Source organism: Homarus americanus, unplaced genomic scaffold (assembly GCF_018991925.1).
Source record: "Homarus americanus isolate GMGI-L3 unplaced genomic scaffold, GMGI_Hamer_2.0 scaffold56009, whole genome shotgun sequence".
Taxonomy (NCBI): domain Eukaryota; kingdom Metazoa; phylum Arthropoda; class Malacostraca; order Decapoda; family Nephropidae; genus Homarus; species Homarus americanus.
Window position 1 is genome coordinate 3,137,253 of NW_024739542.1, and position 16,990 is coordinate 3,154,242.

At 38.2% G+C, this 16,990-nt stretch overlaps 1 protein-coding gene across 4 annotated transcripts in view; it reads right to left on the minus strand.

Moving 5' to 3' along the window:
* The window catches only part of LOC121874864 (leucine-rich repeat neuronal protein 1-like), a 95,411-nt gene that overhangs the window by 10,710 nt on the left and 67,711 nt on the right, over nucleotides 1-16,990 (minus strand). For 3 of the 4 annotated variants that reach the window (XM_042379157.1, XM_042379156.1, XM_042379155.1), the window contains exon 2: nucleotides 9,168-9,277. The exons of the other annotated variant lie outside the window; for it this stretch is intronic. The gene's annotated coding sequence lies outside the window, so the exon portion shown is untranslated. The remainder of the gene's footprint in view (nucleotides 1-9,167; nucleotides 9,278-16,990) is intronic. 4 annotated transcript variants of the gene reach the window in all.

The following is a 16,990-nucleotide window of genomic DNA, read 5'->3' on the forward strand; positions in this document are numbered from 1 at the left end:
TAATCCCACACTCAAAGCCTGCATAGGATAATGATTTGCCAGATAACATTACATTGTATACGTGTTGTGTTCGTACGCTGACTGTCTAAATAATGAGCTTTCTTTACCAGCACCAGATAGGTTTTAAATGATAAAGAATAGTTAGTATACATGAGGAAGTTTCGTTTGTGTATTATGTTACTTCTTATAAGAGGTTACTCAGTCAACACAGTTGCAGGGAAACGTTAAATTTCAAGAAGAGTTCAAAATAAATCTCTCTGGATATTACAGTGTGGTCAGAAAATTCTTTGGCTTATAAAAAATGAGAAGCAAACACAGTGGAGTGTCTGGGTCATGTTGAGGGAGATATTGTCAACTCTTGTGGTACTGTGTGAGTGTCCAGGCTTGACTCCAGCACTTTACTGCTTGCCTCTCTGCCTGCCTGCTTGCATGTCTGCCTGCTTGCCTGTCTGCTTGCCTGCTTGCCTGTCTGCCTGCCTGCCCGTCTGCCTGCCTGCCTACCCGTCTGCTTGCCTGTCTGCTTGCCTGCTTGCCTGCCCATCTGCTTGCCTTTCTCTCTGTCTGCTTGACCCGAGCAGTTGTTGCCTGCCTGCCTGCCCAACATTTACTTCCTACCTACCTCAACACTTACTACCCCGACACTTACTCAAATATGATATTTTTGAATGAGTGTTTGTTAGGTAAATATTATCCACCTGAACACACACACACACACACACACACACACACACACATCACCTCGCTGTACTGTACATTCCTCATAATAAATACAATCTTCATTTATGTTATTGTCATCAAAATTATCAGTTGCTAATTTCAGGCTATTGTTCTATCCCTTTGTCTTTTCGTCCATTCGTCTGTTTGCCCGTTCGTCCTGTTCGTCCAATTCCCTTTAAGAGTTTTCCACATAAGAACTTGAGACTTCATGCAAACATGTGAAGGGATAACGCATGTACATATTATAACAAGATCACGTAGAATGAATTATTAAACTGAGGTGATATTTGGAACACAGTGACGCCAGACTCGCTCTACTGTCACCTGTATGATGTTAAGGTGTAGGTTTGTTTAGTTGTTATTGATGGATTTTGATATTGGTACTGATATTATTGACATTCTTCTTGTATTATTATTATTATTATTATTATTATTATTATCGCTATTATTATTTTTTATTGATTGTGACTGCTACTGATATCAATTGGAATATTCATATGGTTATTATTATTAGTCTACTATCTTTTGTTTGTATTTTGTTTATGAAAAAATAAATATTTACACTTCTCGGTTTGCCAAGTCTCATGAGCTGCACTCTCTCCCACCAGGACTCAGTTGAACTTTCCATCTTTGTTGCTTCCTCTGTGTGTGTGTGTTGGAGGGAGGGGTAGGGGGGAGGGTTATGTCCCTCTCTGAGCTCGTAATGAGATTTATATTTTAGATTTATATTTTTCCTACACACACACACACCCTGTGCAGTTTTCTCAATAGCCTGGTCCGGTGTTTTTTTTTTGTGAATAAAAATTTGTTTGCACAACTTTTAATAACATAAGATCTGTTCTTTTTTCTTTGTTGTTTTTATTTTGTTCAACATTATTGTGTGTAAGGTAGTAATTTTTCTTCTGCTGTTTCGTTCATTCGTTTAAAACTCAAGTTAAAAGAAAAAAGGCGAAATGGTTGAACCTAACACGAAACAGAGCAGAGGATATAATACAAAGGAACTTTTCAGGAGAGATGGTAACTGTGGGGAAAGAAAAAAGTAGAAAATCTCTTCTCTCTTCATGAAATCATTTTAGTCCAGAGTTTTAGCCATTTTTATTATTCATTCATTTTACTTGTGAAGTGTCTGGCCAACGGCTCACTTTTTTCCCTCTGTGTTTTTAGATATTCCAGCGTGACATTTTATTTTTAGGTTATGGCCAGCTGGGGGAGCGAGGGTGCAGCTGAAACGAACACTACCTGGTCCAGCTGGTCTTACCATCACCTGGTCCAGCTGGACTTAATACCACCTGGTCATGCTGGTCTTAGCACCACCTGGTCCAGCTGGTCTTAGCACCACCTGGTCCAGCTAATCTTAGCACCACCTGGCCCAGCTGGTCTAATCACAGTAACATTACGGTAAGTTTGCTCGACCTCCGGCAGTGACCAACCCAAGACATTAACATTTACGAGCTTCATGTATTTCACCCCTCTGGGTGACCCTTCCATTACCTCTCCCAAGAACACAAAAAGTGGATTTAGAGTCGCAGGAAGTGAGGAATTTTTTCTCTCTCTTTTCAGAATAACGTGAAGGTTCAGAGTTCAGCTGAATGTGTTGAATATATACGAAGTCATTTGATTTTCAACATTAAATGACATGAAGTACAACAAATAGAAAGGAAAATTGTAAACAAAATTCCCTATCGTTCTGTAGAAAATTTATATATTCCTAAGATTTCATAATTTTTATTTATTTATTTATTTTTTTTAAGGAAATTCATTGAAAATTTTCCTCCAACAATACCAGCAGGGAGTGACGACCTACCCCTTGTAGAAAAATTATCTCAAGAGTGGCAACTGTGGCTGCCACCTGGTGTGACGCGAGGGGCCACAAGTGACCTTGGCTGGTCGTCGGGAATGAAAACTCTCCAATAAATTAAAATAAAAATAAATAAAATCTCTGAAAAAATATAAAATTCCAAATAAATTTCAAGGAAAATCAAAACAAAGAGAGAGGGAAAAATATATACACATTCCACAAAAAATTCTTAAAACCGGGAAAAGACCCTTGTCCAGCACTGAGTTGTACCGAGAGAGGCAACTGAAGCCCTCCTGGTGTGAAATAGTGGTGTCATAAGTGGGTGAGAGTAACAACACCTGCACTGTGTACACGGAAGGTGAGAGTGTGAGAATTTTTGGGGTAGGGGGGCCTGGAGAGTGTCTGGGTGAAGAAAGAGGAATGGGGAGAGTAAAAGGTCTACACCTCTCCCCCTCCTCACCGCTACTGCTATACTTACAGCCATACTTATGGGCCAGGATGGTGGCAGGGAGCGAGGGTGTGTGTGGGGCTGAGTGGTAATAGAGGCGGCCAGACTGTGTATGAGTGAGGTGAAGGGGAGGATATAGAAGGGTTTTTAAAAGGAAAGGGAGACTTAGAATAGCTGGAGAGTTTTATTATATATGTATATATATATATATATATATATATATATATATATATATATATATATATATATATATATATATATATATATATATATATATATATATATATATATATATATATATATATATATGAGAGAGAGGGGGAAAAACAGAATCTGGTGCACGCTAACGGAATGTATACATATAATTAGGTAAATGGATCGCATCAGAGTATCAGGGAAGCAACGTGATGAGGTAAGGTCCAGGTCTCCTACCTCACAGGTGGGACCTTGATCCTTAGGACCGTGTACAGCAGACCTCCTCCACAACTCTCCTACCACCAACTATCACCAACTTGTGAGCCTCTGCTCAGACTCACAATGTCTCCTATGTTAAAATTTTCACCTAACTGGGACTATGACACCAAAGTGAGTCATTTCACGAAATAACTATAAATAAAAATAATCACAAACGAAATGAATTCTCACTCGGATTTGGTTAGGTTAGAACCTAACCTAATCCTAGTTAAACATTCATTTTGTTATTTAACTTTGTTTTTACAGTAAATTGGTGAAATTTGTGAAATGTGTATGTATGTGTGTGCGTGTGTGTGTGTGTGTGTTAATGCTTAACAGAAAATAAAGAAGATTCTGTTCCATTATAAATTTCGTTTTATAAGATATTGTATGAGCACCGTTGCACGACCACCTTGCAACACCAACGTTTCACAACAAATGCAAATGAACATCTTCCGTCCCTGGGAGCCAGCCTCCGGAAACAAGCGGTTCATTCCCTGGAAAGTTGTGCATACGTATTTGCAAACCAACATTTCACCGCTTGCAAATACTTTCCTCTGCTAAGTTGAAGCTCTTGCAATTGCATTTTTGTTTGAGATTTGCCACAGCATCTGATGTTTGGAAGCTTATGAAGCGCTATACCAGAAAGCTCTACAGTCACTCTGGTGTGAGACAGAAGATGATGAGTATATCACACCTGACGACCAGTACCGACTCTTGACCGCCTTCACATCCCCAACAATAAAGTGAAGTACCCATTCAGAGCTCAGTTGACTAAAGTTGCCCCAAGAGCGAACAAGTAACCTTTAAGACACAAGGTGAGTGTTAGAAATTACTAGGGTGCCCCACAAATACTACAATATGACTTGTACCTATGACCTGTATCACTAAACCATTCGATCCAATGATTCTTTTGTCAAGGTCTTATGATATATTCTCCGTTTTATATGTCGTCCCTTTCGGGTTTAAGATGTTTTCACAGTCTAATTCTCCTCCTATTGAACTGTTAATCTATATTTAGGGAATCTTATAAGACACCTTCAGCTTATGAATAAACAAAACAGTTTTAATGTAAATTCCAGCGTTTACATTCTGACCATACAGAGATAAATCACAGGTTTGATATATGGCATTGATTCATAGGTTGTGTGTGTGTGTGTGTGTGTGTGTGTGTGTGTGTGTGTGTGTGTGTGTGTGTGTGTTTTATTTTGGTCTTTAAAGGGTTGGAAAAAATTTAAATAGCTCGTATTAATTTTGACGAACCTATTATTTTTAAAATGTCAACGACAACAACAACAACAACAAAAACAGACCAAAGAATGCCAAAGGTTTGCCCGTTGCGTTCCCACCGTCCCCAGCCGAGGTGTGACAACTTGTCTGGCCCAATAATGGGTAAGGCACACGCACAGTGGACAATTTGGTGTCGAATTTGCAAGGGGTCTTGTCGCTTCGTTATGTTCTGTCTAGTGTTCAGTCTCAAGCATTTGTACGTTAGTTTTTCCTCTGCCTGGAGATAAGAGGATAAGTTTCAGCGCCATTTCAATGCCACAATGGGTCGTTATCTCCTTTTCATGGTCTAATTAAGCCTCTTAGACACGTTATCAATGAAGAGCAAGCTATAACGTGGAAACCTTGGACAATGTGACTCCCTGCAGCTTGGGGTGGCTCCTACAGTCTTCTCGTTCAATTATCTCTCGACAAGTCTTTAACAGCTGTAATTAGTAAGAGACGAGAGGACTTGGTAATTGTTGTTGTTATCTCACCCTCCGTCCATCGCGTTTATTAACCTTCCTTTTAACTTTAGTCGTTCTTCGTCTTCGGCTTAAACCCCCCGCTAGCCTCTTCCACCTTTAACGAGACTTAATCTTTGATCGAATTTAATTCCTCCTGTTGTTGTTGTTGTCGAAGCTTCGTATCATTTGCTTAAAAATATCCACAACTTTATCAACCAGATACTATGCAGATTATATTTGCAAAATTTTCAACATACTTATCAAATTCTGAATTTTTAATGTATAAGACATCCCTGAGAGAGAGAAAGAGAGAGAGAGAGAGAGAGATGACCTGGTAAGCAATAGCGGTGGTAGTGGAAGAGCCGAGGTGGTCAGGCCAGAGGTCACCGCTGAGACTCGTAAAGGTTTATTACCGAGAGCCACCCTACTCCCGTGATGGCCCTCTCGGAGAGTGCCTCACATGCTGCCTGCTGCCTCTATTGGTGCCTCACATGCTGCCTGCTGCCTCTATTGGTGCCTCACACGCTGACTGCTGCCTCTATTGGTGCCTCACATGCTGACTGCTGCTTCTATTGGTGCCTCACATGCTGCCTGCCGCCTCTATTGGTGCCTCACATGCTGCCTGCTGCCTTTATTGGTGCCTCACATGCTGCCTGCTGCCTCTATTGGTGCCTCACAAGCTGCCTGCTGCATCTATTGGTGTCTCACAAGCTGCCTGCTGCATCTATTGGTGTCTCTGCCTCACATGCTGCCTGCTGCCCTATTGGTGCCTCACATGCTGCCTGCTGCCTTTATTGGTGCCTCACATGCTGCCTGCTGCCTCTATTGGTGCCTCACACGCTGACTGCTGCTTCTATTGGTGCCTCATGCTGCCTGCCGCCTCTATTGGTGCCTCACATGCTGCCTGCCGCCTCTATTGGTGCCTCACATGCTGCCTGCTGCCTCTATTGGTGCCTCACATGCTGCCTGCTGCCTCTATTGGTGCCTCACATGCTGCCTGCTGCCTTTATTTGTGTCTGATGTTTTACTTGGTGCTTCTATTGATGCTTGACGCTACTCTTGGTGACTTATTTAGTGTTTGGTGCCTCTCTTAGTTCCAATTTGATGTCTCACTTCGTCTCTCATTTGGGGACGCCGTTTACTCTTCTGTAGCTCCTACAATACGTGTCCTCGTTGCATAGGAAAAACACGAGAGGTCGAACATTCGTCTGCTGCAGGTTTAAAAAAATTATGTTATTGCCCATATCATAAATGAGCGTTATTGCAGATAAAGAAAGGTGAGCGAACATTCGCCTGGCGTAAAGTCCGTAAACGAGTCATTTCTCGTCCTATAAAAGAGCGTCACTGAAGGCAGAAAGTTGGTCGAGCGTTCAATGAGGCGTGACTCCAGAAGGGTGTCAGTGTAACGCGGAGAGAAACACTCTGAACAGGTCTGTTCTGTCGCAGCTTTAATGGAAAGGACAAGAGGAACGTACGTCATGATCTAGACTGTGAAATAGTTCCAGAACAAACCACAAAAAAATTATCATACAATACTACAAATCCTTAAATTAAAGAATATAAACACAGAATATTAACAGTAAAATATAAATTGACGATTTTTTAATATCATGAAATGTAAACACGAATACAAAACACAAATTTAGAACATTATAACAAAACGTAACAACTAAGACATAAACATATATCTTTAATATTCGTATTTTAGGGGGGGGGGGAGAACCTCAAAATGACAAGTTTGAGAGTAAAGTTGTGATGTGTAGCCGCCTGTCTCCCCCAGCCTCTAGTACCGCCCGTCCATACTGTCATTTGTACCGACAGCCTGGTAGGAAGGAGGGGCAAACCTTCCAACAGATTTATAGATTCTCCATATTTCATTTCTGTATCTTTGCTGTAACACAAGTTTTTCTCGGATTATTTTAAAACGTATTAACTATGCTTGGTTAAACAAGTGCTCTCTGTGGTTGCTGCAAAGTGCTTTCTTGATATTTGCTGTAAAACGGGTTAAGTGTGTTGGTCTAAATTTAAAACTTAGTCTACATGTTTTTGTAACACGTGTTTTATATCCTCACTATAACACGTGTTCTTTACCCTTACTCTAAAACATGTTCTTTACTTTTTACTCTATGCTTGCTATTACTCAAGCTCTCAGCGGTTTATCCTCTCTGGAGATCTAAGATTTTCCACGAAAGTTTTCTCGTCCGCCGCGTCTCATTATGATTTTTATTTTACCTCCTCATTTTCCATCCAAGGTCTCATCATATATATTTTGTTTCTCTCCGTCCCTCAGTGGCTGTTCGTCAGTGCCTCGCCCACACGCGGATATCCTCACACCTACACAACAAAAATACGATTCTCTCACAAACACACACAAACACATAATGTTGAAGCTTCAGATGGTATGGAAGCGTGGGTTCATGTTATCTTACACACTAATTGTCGCTTCCATTATCTGCTGGGTAGTATTTCACCCTTACCTGAGACACATACTCATTAACCACCTCATTAAAAGCTCTTGACACCCACAAAGTTAGGTACCCGTGTTATAAATTAATGTTTTGTGGTGATATAAACTATGTTGATACCACGAACCTCCAGGAACAGCCGTAAGCTTCCCTAACTACGGTGAAAACTATCTTGACCTCATCCACACCAATTTAGCAGACCAGAATCTACCATACCAATCACTTCACCTATTGACCACAGTACTGTACACACCCTCGACTACCCATTTACAGAGAGAATACATCAAGACCTACACAAATACTGACTCTACAATGCGTCTGTTTGTACAGTGGATGGTTCGAGGGTTCGGTATCCCTGGACTGAAGCCTTTACTGTGGATGACGTAGAAATTAATGGATAAATTACATCAACACCATCACTGAAGCTCACTACCCAACTAACCTACCCTTTGTTATCGTCAGTTGCAACATCTGAGGCAAACTATCATCAATCAGAGGTGAGGATAACTAGAGGATTTAAAAGTTTGAAAAGTATAGTGACTTATATCCTCTTCATTATTATTATTATTATTATTATTATTATTATTATTATTATTATTATTATTATTATTATTATTATTATTATTATTATTATTATTATTATTATTATTATTATTATTATTATTATTATTATTATTATTATTACTGCTACTACTACTACTACTACTACTACTACTATTACTACAACTGCTGTTACTAATATTACAACTACTAGGTTATTATATTCTTAAAAACACGCATACACACACACACACACACACACACACACACACACACACATACACACACATACATATGCTGCATATATAAACACATGAACCCACATAAACACACATATATACCGATAAGTAAATATATACACATGGGTACATAACTTTAAACATACACATTCACAAATATATATTCACACAAAACCAGATCGACAAACACACACACAGACACCACAAACAGTTCCCCCCCCAACCAGTTGAGAGACGAGCTTACCTGTCTTTAATCACTACGAAAAAGATAATTTGCTTCATTTGAATTATGTCTCTACCTGGTGAATATTAGAATCTCTAAACATTAATTATGGCAGACTATTATGATAATAGCGGTGAAAAATATTATTAGGTTATTGTTAAAGAGAGTTTGGTTTTGTTAAGAGAGTCAGTTCTTAAGGTGCCGAGTATCATGAGCTAGGTGAGTTGACTTGGTGAGCCTCTTGTGAATTATGAACTGAAGGATTGTAATGGATTGCTCATCTGGTTTACATTAACTAGGTGGGTGACTTGTCTCGCAGGTACACACGCATATAACTACAAACACACACACACACACACACACACACACACACACACACACACACACACACATACACACACACACACACACACACACACATCGAACAACAAATCCTTTTAATGAACCTTTCTCCAAATAAAAGCCTCCTCCCCACCCCCACACAGCTGTAACCCCCATCCCCTCATCCCTACCATCTAGACCACACCTGCCAATTATAGCTCAGAGCTCACCTGTGCAGGAGGACAAGCGGAGATAATGATGGATGAAAGAGACGTCTCCTCACTTCTCCTAGTCTCGCCTCTTAACCAGAAACAGGGAGATGTGCGTCCTCCAATCCTTCCTGAAAGAGAATAACAGAATAGATTGTACCACGGATCTCACTGTCTGTCTGTCTGTCTGTCTGTCTGTCTGTCTGTTTTACTCCTCTGAACCGAGTCGTGTTGCATCTCAAAAACTAATGCTTTTTTTTAATGCTCTGAGCACAACACACTCCTGGATATTATTGTGCTCAGAGTAGCTTGGCGAGTTGGTGTACTTCACTCTATTTTTATCTGTCTGTCTGTCTGTCTGTCTGTCTGTCTCTCTCCTCTCTCGACTCATGCGAATCCTCAGAATATACACACAGTACAGAGTGTCTCGTTAACATATCTTTCCTATTTTGTGTGAAATAATATGACACAACGGACGAAGGATTTTGACAACTGTACCGAGAAAACAGGAGTCATAGTGTTCATTTTGAAAGTCATCGGACCCCAGATACTTCTTTGATTGTGTATGCCATCGTGTGATAAGCCTCCGTTCTTTAATCAACTTTTTCTTACCAGACTTCATCTTTTTTTTTTCCCCGACTGGAATTTTCATCTGGCTTAAAAATTAGCATAATCTTTCATCCAGTTCCCGCCATTCATCATGTGTCCTCCTTCAGCCAGTTCTAACCTAACCTAACCGAACCTAACCTAACCTAACCTAACCTAACCTAACCAAACCTTACCTAACCTAACCTAAGAGGATCATTGGAGTTCTAAGAGAAATATATCAAGAGAATATTTAGAAATAATAAAAAAAATGACAAGAACGAATGAGAAGAAGAAGGAGAAGAAGAGGATAATTAAGCCGTAGTTAAGTATAGGTACGAACCTGGATCACAATGTAAACAAGGCTTTTGGAGACACAGTAATAAATCTTAGCTCTTCTAACTACTATACGTGTTAGAGATGGTATTGATGGAGGAGACTGACCCTATTGTTACGTGTGTTTGATCATGTTAGTAGTGTTTTAGTGCATTAATATTCACATCTAGCCTCAAGAACTACCTTTATAATGTCACCACCTGGGAGTTACTGAGTCTCTACTTATACCAACATAATATTCTTATACTTATACTTATACTGAGTTTTCTGATGACACTGTTACCTTATGGAATTAACTCTCTCTGTAGTTTATATTAGAATTTATAATGGTACTTGAAATTCTTGTTATAATTTCAGACTGATACGGATTTTGGTGGTACTCGGTCGCCAGGGAAGAACCAGCAAAAATTTTCCTCAACTATTCTACGAACTTATTTAAAGTTTGAGGATTATTCCCACAAGCCCATGGAGAAGGAGAAGTGGCGGTGGTAATTAGGTTGAAGCGTAAAAATATAACTTATAATAAAAAAAAAGTAGTTTATTCAAAGACATCAATATACTGTAATTACCTTAAGTATTCTCGTACATTATTTAATATTTTATGGATCATTTACAAACAGACGAATAAATACTAATGAAATAAACTGATTTTAGAATACAGATGAATGAGTAAATGTAATTATAATGCCAGTAACGTCCAAGGTAATAATACAGTATACAATATATTCGCTCACAGGGATACATCAACTAAGGCTGTAATAAAAGGATTCACTTTCAATAAGGTGAACCTCGTGGGATGTCATTAACTTACTATAATGAGATGTTGATGAACTTGTAAAGCCCATTAACATGTTTTTTTAGTGTTTATTCTCTCTCTCTCTCTCTCTCTCTCTCTCTCTCTCTCTCTCTCTCTCTCTCTCTCTCTCTCTCTCTCTCTCTCTGTCTTTGTACCTTTACATCACATACCTCTCCTCTTTAATTAACTTTGTTCCCTCCCTAATTCCTCTCTTACACACCACTGGACTATTTCCTCTGGCTCAAAAAATTAGCATCTCTTTCACCAACATGCCGTCAATCATCTTCATGTTCCCTTACCCGTTCTCTCAGCCAGCTCTAAATTACTGTGGTCTAGACAACATAATCCATCTATGATTATCACACAGCAATCAAACGTAAATTAGGTCTGATGGATCGTAGGTTGAGTTTACAGTAAAAATATGACGGTAATGGGGCCACCATGGAGGTAATGACATATAATCCTTTTTATAAATTAGACAAAAATTCATTAAAAATCATCTGATCTTGACCATAGGCAACTCAACTCTGAGAAACTGGAAGAAGAATCACCAGCTGCAGTGTGAAGGTAATCTGGTCCTCGATGTTGATAATATTGGTTAGAAATTCTTGTAATGACACGAGGGACAATGAACTAACAGAAGATAGATATTACACTGAAAATAATGTTAGAAATATGTAAATAATTATTAGAAGTTAAAAGCCCAATGTAATAAGACTTGGAGAAACGCAACTGACGAATACTTGAATAAAAAAAACGAGTCTGTACTGCACTTAGACCTTATGGAAACTACTCCATCTATTGTTTACATCTGAATTTGTACTGCCACTGATTCGAATTCTAGAGTCACTCGGCTACTGCGAGGACCCAGCTGAATTTTCTCAACTAACCTGCGAATTTCTTAAAATTTTAGGGAATTATTTCCACAAAAAACAAGAAGAAGGAGAATATGAGATGGTAATTAGGCTGGTGCATAAAAACACAACACGAAATATATTCGTTCGTTGAAGAGCATCGAAAGAATTTCCTCAGATATTCCGCGAAATGTTGAAAATATCTGTCCCGGATAAATTCCAAAATAGAATACGAAGAAAAAACAAAAAAATATACTGGCTACAGTGTAAAAATGAACAAGTAGGCATATAAAAAGTTGTTGTGTAGTTATAAACCATCAACATATTCACGCTCTCTCTCAGTATCACACGACCGTAATAAAAGACTTTAGTCCCGTGTTCAATAAACATGAACCTCTCTGGATACCTTCGACATACAATTACAGTTATCACTTTCATTGTAATGCGATTGTTATTGATATTGTGAAACCCATTTGCATATCTCAATAGAATTCTTTTCCCTTTCTCTCTCTCTCTTTCTCTCCCTCTCTCCCTCTCTCTCTTAACTCTACCTTGCGCTATATGGAATGCTAATATATTTTACACCTCCTCTCAGTACCAAAATTCCTTGATAAATATGAATACCAATTAGAGAGCTTCTGCCTCCTCACCTTCACATGTTATACCTGCAGTCTTTAATTAACTCCTGTTCTCACCTAACATCCTCCTTTTCCTCCCGGCTGGAATATTTCCTCTGGCTCAAAAGTGAACTTATCTTCCAACAAAATACCGTCAATCATCTTGTGGTCCCTAGCCCGTTCTTTCAGTAATTTCTAAACTATTGTGGTTTAGAAATACGGAGTGTCATAGGGCATAGATAACTGTGATGTAATATCCTTCAAATTCAAGATAAAAGAAAAAGGAAGAGATGGAGAAAGAGAATAAGGAATAAATAGGTTGTAAAAGACAATGCAGACAAATCAGGTGAATAGTAAGATTGAGAGAATATAAATGGGCCACAGTTAGTATAGACAAATACCTGGATCACAATGTAAACAAGGCTATACAGCAATAACACAGCTTTGTAACTACTACGACGTGCTAGAGATGGTAATGATAGAGGCTGATGCGTTTGTTATATGTATTATAGCCAGGTTAAGTAGTTATTCAGGTACAATTATATGCACATCTAGCGTCAAGTACCACCATAAAGATGCTATCACCACCTGGGAAGGATTGAGTCTGTACTTATGCCAACACTCAGGTAAGTAGAAGTACTGGTAACCTGATGACATTATTACCATATGGAAATTACTCTCATTATATTTTACGAAATTATTACAAGTTTTGATAATTATTTCCACAAAAGCAAGTGGAAGGAGAATTAAAGATAATAATTAGGCTGCGACGTAAGAACAGAAAAACACTAAGGATTTACAAACAATCTAGATACTGTTTTGTTGTGGGTTATAAAGATGCTTTTTTTTTCTAGATTCCAAGACATTAAGTTATGTGGATAATTTACTGAAAGAAGAATACGAAAAAACTTGAGAAACAAATTGGCTACAGTGGTAATATAAATACGTATATAGAGGTGCTATATCTGTCTAAAGTAACATAATATTTACTCATTGAAATAGGCTACTTTAACAAACATCTCATAGCATTTCCACTACCATAATAAAAGGTTTTAGTCTAATATTCAATAGCGTGAACCTCTTTGGATACCATCGACTTACACTTACCTATTAATTTTACTGTAATGAGATCATAATAGTATTGTGAAACCCATTTACATATTCTAATATTATTCGCTTACTTTTCTCTATATCTATCTCTCGTTCTCTTTGTTATGGCTTCCTATCGTTGTATCGTCAGTCTAAACACATTAATAATTATAAAAACAGACTAGAGATATCATGGGGTTTTTTTGGTACCTTCACATCAAGTACCTTTGCTGTTTAATTATGTTCTCATCTCACTTCGTCTTTTTTTCTCTTCTTTGGAATATTTCTTCTGGCTCAAAAATCTACATATTTTCAATCAAGTTGCTGTCAATCATCTTATGTTCTCCATCCCGTTCTCTCACTCAATTCTAAACTACAGTGGTTTAGAAATACGGAGTGTGTCATAGGTCATAGAGAACAGTGATAATGAAAATAGACGAAGAGAAACAACAAACAATGACTGACGAAAAAGGACGACTTTCTAATCCCAATTCGGGATACTACTGATGGGAGGAACCTACATAATTTCTCCAACTATTCCGCGAACTTATTAAAGGTTTTGCGGATTATTTCCACAAAGAAGAATAATTAGATGAAATAAAGTAGTGGAGATGATAATTGCGTTACAGTGGGTACATAAATAGATACATAATATACTCGTAAGTAAAGGAAAATCAAAGTACTTTTTTGTTAAAGGGTTTCAGAATTTTTTCCATAAATCAAGAAAACAAAGAAGTGAAGACAATATGTATACTATAATGTAAGCGTAAACAAAACAAGTTACAGTATAAACAAGTCATTATTTTAGTACACTTAAGTACGTCAACAAATTCTCTCAACCTTCCACGGGTTAGAAAACAAACACATTCAATAAACAGAACCTCGCGGGAACACCATCGGCTTACACTTACGTATTAATTTCTTTCTAATGAAATGTTAATGATATTGTGAAACCCATTAGCATATGTTAACATTATTTTTTTCTAATTTATATGAGGGGAATGAGGAGGAATTAATTATGACCTAGGTAACGGTTAACACACGTACAGTCCACGCCACGTATAAGCCACACAACCAGTTACAAAACCCTTGAAGGGTGAAGCTGTGAAATTATTTTAAATATAGACTGGCGACTTCGAAATTCCTAACCGGCAACTCCGCACCTCCAGACACACACAAACCAGGCAATTAATCGTTGGTCACCCAAGATGTAAAGTTAAGTCTTACCCCAGAACAGGTTAGCATGGATAAATAAAATTTTAAATTTATTTTATTTGTTTCTAAAAGCTATTCATGCATTTGTTTTGGTTACGAACATGACAAAATATATCACTGGGACGAGGTTTGGCCGGTTCGCTCAAGTCTTGAAACTGTCTCGTTTCGCGGTTTCGGATTTATGAGAATGTCAACAGAGACCGCTGACAAGACATGACGTACGCTGCGTGCTGCCGTTTGACGGAAATTCGTCTGCTAGACGATAAAAAAATGAAATTCGATGACGTTGTCGGTAGACTGTGACGTCACTGTACCGGTCCCGGTGGCCCGTCGGAAAAATACCGAAATTGTTAATTAGGCCTTTTGGAGGGTCAAATGCAAAATAAAAATGATATAGAATAATTATGAAGGTATTTTATTTGATTTCCTTCATTTTAAGATTGATAGTTTAGCAATACTGCTTTATGATGAGTTGGCACGAGAGGATGACGTCTACTAGGAACACAAAGACAGTCATTTCGTCCTATTCCATGTTTGAGTTCCAGGGGTGGATCCTGAAATATCAAAAGGGGGAGGGTCCAAGAAGTTTTGGGTGTGGGAACCTGGCCAGCAAAGCGAGTCCATCCATCTGGGGGTAGCTGTAAGCCCTCTCCCTCCCCAGATTTTTTTTTTAAATCTGACCAATATCATGGGCATTTTGAGGCCATTTGAAGCCATATGCACTTGATATTAGGGGATATTCTGAGGTCAATATTAATTAGTTTATACTATACAAAAATGCCTGAGTACAATACTGCAATAAGGAAAAGTATTGAAGTTTACTGATGAAAAGGGGGATGCCCCGCTGAATCCGCCTTAAGTTCAGTGCCTGTCATATAACTTTCACTACAGAGCCTTTGTCAAAACCATGTAAACGCCGTTATACATCGATTTTCGGTGAGTCCTTTACTGTTATGTCTTTATTTGTTATTATTTTATCAGACATTTTTAAATTATATATAAATTATAATAGTTATCCTTTTTAACAGTGCATTTTCTATGATATTCACCCGTGGTATCACTCCATCTTCTATTTCTTGAACTCTTTTTATCTCTTTTATTCAATATAATACTGTACTGCCCCACCTGATTTTTGAATTGTTTAAAGAATCTATCGTGCAATATTTCATACTATATATAAGCATAATAATAGTGAAAAGGAAATTAATTGTTACGATATTCTATATCTGTATCACATTTAACAAAGAAAACGTTTTTATGACGTCATGGTCACAACGCAGTGTACGTCAGTGATGTCTCTGCCTTAGTGCCGGTAAGGACGTACACGAAGGCTTCTAGATAAACAATTAGCCGGTGAAGAGAATGAAATTGACGAGGACTGCAAAGTATCGTAGAGTGTTCGACAGTGTAGTAAAGCGTTTGTAAGTGTCATGAAGTGTTTGCGAGCGTCACAAGGTGTTTATAAGTGTCGTGTTTATAAGTAGTTATATGTGTCTCAAAGTGTTCTTAAGTTTCTAAAGTGATTTTAAGTGCCATAAAAATTTCAGGGATATAGCGAAAGTAATCACATGTATCATAACGTGTTCATAAGTAAAGTGTTTATAAGTGTTGTAAAGTGTTTATGTTATGAAATTTTGTAAGTGGTGTTAAGTGTTTGTGCCGTGAAGACTTATAAGTGTCACAAAGTAATCGTGGGCGCCAAAAATACCCATACGTTTCATAAGAGTGGTATAAAGTGTCGTAAAGTGGCATCAGGTGTTAGAGTGCCATAAAGTGTCACGTTATGTCACACTGATTCATGTAATATCCAAATGTTATATTAAGTATTTTAAGTGCCAGTAGGTCTCATAAAGTGCCTTTAAGTCTAACAAGTGTCGTGTACAATGAAAAAGTGCTATGAAGTGCCAGAAGTGTCATGAATTGTCCTAAGTTACCAAAGTGTACTAAAGCGTCATGAATTGTTCTACGTTGTCAAAGTGTACTAAAGTGTCATGAAGTGTCAGTGGCCTTAAGTAACCTAAAGTGCCATGAATTATACTAAAGTGTCAGTGCTCTAAATTGTCGTAAGAAGGCCCATAGTCTCATAGTGTCAAAGAGTGGCATAAAGTGTCTTACTGTCTCTAATAGTTATAAAGTGTCCAAGCAACATACAATATTGTCATACGGTGTCGAAAAGTGTCGTAAGGTGGTATGAAGTCTCTCAGAGTGTCGTAAAGTGTTATTGATGTCGTAACGTGTCAATAAAATGCCACTGATGCTTTTAAGTCCTGCAAAATATTGTGTCATTAATGTCGTGAAGTGTTGCAAAGTGTCTTGAACTAACGCAGGGTGTAAAGTGTGTCATGTAGTAGA